Source organism: Notothenia coriiceps, unplaced genomic scaffold (genome assembly GCF_000735185.1).
Source record: "Notothenia coriiceps isolate Sejong01 unplaced genomic scaffold, NC01 NC01_scaffold00026381, whole genome shotgun sequence".
NCBI lineage: Eukaryota > Metazoa > Chordata > Actinopteri > Perciformes > Nototheniidae > Notothenia > Notothenia coriiceps.
The window spans coordinates 30861-33136 of record NW_011359082.1 but is presented as its reverse complement, the minus strand read 5'-3'; positions in this window follow the sequence as shown (position 1 = coordinate 33136).

Sequence of the window (2276 nt, the reverse complement as noted above, 5' to 3'; positions counted from 1 at the left end):
TCTTGACCCTATTGTCGCACCCTCCGCCCCGGAGTACAGGTAAGGATACTCTCAACGAGCAACGGCGTACCTACTGTTTTACCGGGTCTTTGAAAAACTCCTCTCACTCTTGGCAGGCTGTCTAACCTTCGCGCCGCTCGCCCGACTCTCATGGCATACACGCGAGTTCTCGTACGGTTGGAAATTGGTCGCAGGGGGTTTCCGGAGTAAGTGTAGTTCGGTGCAGTTAAACGCATGTGGCATTGTCGTGGCGCTCAAGACCTACAATACTGCCTAAACTATAATTGCTTTATTGCTCCGCCGGCGCGTCAATGCCGATCGATACACTTTGCGGCTCGGTAATCATTAATACGATTACATGTGTAGTTAGCAATACATGAAATATAGTGCGACTACATTGTCCTGGAGATCACTACGCCAAAACAAGTCGTAAGGTCGAAAGTGACAACCTATGAAATACAAAACGGGTCGTAAGGGACACGAGACTTTAGGTTTTACACTATTCGTATTTTTGTTGTGATTTTTTTGTGATGTATATGTTGAACAATAACTGTGTGTGTTCCAACAAGTATAACCACACATATTTATTGATTGTGCGTGATATATGTATATTATCATATGTGTGTTATGTTCATATTTAATTATGTTGACAATTAAACTAACTCGAAACTGTGTATATTAGAAATACAATATATTACATATTCATATCTGAGGAGCCGCTAATAGGTATACCAACATCGATTCTAATTTAGGACCTAAAACTCCTTATGAAGCGGTGAGCTGCCGCTCCACATTGCTTTTCTTCCCGACTGCAACGCTGGTCCCGCAAATCAAGCAAGAACGTGATTGGTCGATATTCATTGTGGGGGTGGGGGGAGGAGGGGTGTTAGATAGATATAAAGTTGTAGTAAGTAGATAGGGTTCGCTATGATTGAGGTTTCGTTTATGCATAGGGTAGGTTCTTTTAATTTCATTTCCTTTTTTGTTTTGTGTATTTTATACATTTTGGATTTGCTTGGCGAGCTATTTTTAGAACATGCACGGCGGGCGACTCACGTTGCCCCCTGCGGGCGACTAAGTGCCCGTGGGCACCGTGTTGGCTACCCCTGCTATAGAGCCTTTCCTGGGGAGAAAAAGGTTCCTATGTCTGATTGGCTGGGCGGATTGCAAACCACGCCCCGTAAAACTGGGAAAAGTTTTGTGAAGCCGCCATTTTATTGTCCTCGCATTAGCATTATTAGCATTAGCATTAGCCCCGCGCACCAACGGAAAGAGACTAACTGATGGCAACACAAAATAAAACATGGGAGCGGTGGAGATGAGGAGGTGTCGACGTTCTGGCGATTTACTCGGAAGGCTTCAGTCCCCAACTCCGGGGACTTCCGGCCGTGAATACGCCGTGAAGTTGTTTGCGGCCTGCCAGTAAACCCAAAGCAGAAGAAGAAGAAGTGACGTCAGCGGCTTCATTTGCTTAATCCTTCCCCAGGAACTTATTCCGGTGTGAACCATAGACTGTATATATAAAGGTGTGAACGCGATCTGTACTTAGTTCATGAGAACTAAAGAGCTCTCATGAACTAAGTTCTGATGAACCTTTGTGGGAAAAGTACTGTGGTGTGAAAGTGCCTCTTGGGACCCGATATCGTTTACGGGGTCCGTTTCTATCGTTTTGTTAAGGCCTCGTGTAAAGGAAAGGGCTATACGCAAGAGAAACTATGCAGATACAACCCGTATCGTCCTCGTGTAAATGGGGTCTAAGTCTAATAAGATAAGATAAGACAAGAAGTACTTTATTGATCCCAATTTGGAAAATGTTTCCGTTGCAGCAGCACAAAAAGACAAGGCATTGTACATTAGAGAAATTAAAAGACTATAAACAATTCCAAATGTAAACATCTCAAATAGAAATAAAATAGCATTAAAAAAGTAGAAAATATACATAAAAGCTGCGTACACACCGCTTTTCCCACTTTAGTTCCGATATAGTTCTGAAATGTCGCGTTCACACCAAAAAGAGCCGGAACTAAAATTAGTTCATGAGTACCTTTTCACCCCCTTTTCAGTCCCTGCTAGAGAGCAGGGTTGCGTTCGAATAGTCCATTTAGCTTAGGAACCTTCCTAACCGAGTGAAATGACCCGGAAGTCCCTCAGTGGCAGCCATGATAAGTGCCGTTCGAATTCTCTAGAATGATAGGAAAGGAGGTTTCAAACTTCCTTTATAACCTCCTTTAGCTTAGGAACCACTGGACCTCCCTAACCGAAAGGAGAGGAGAAAA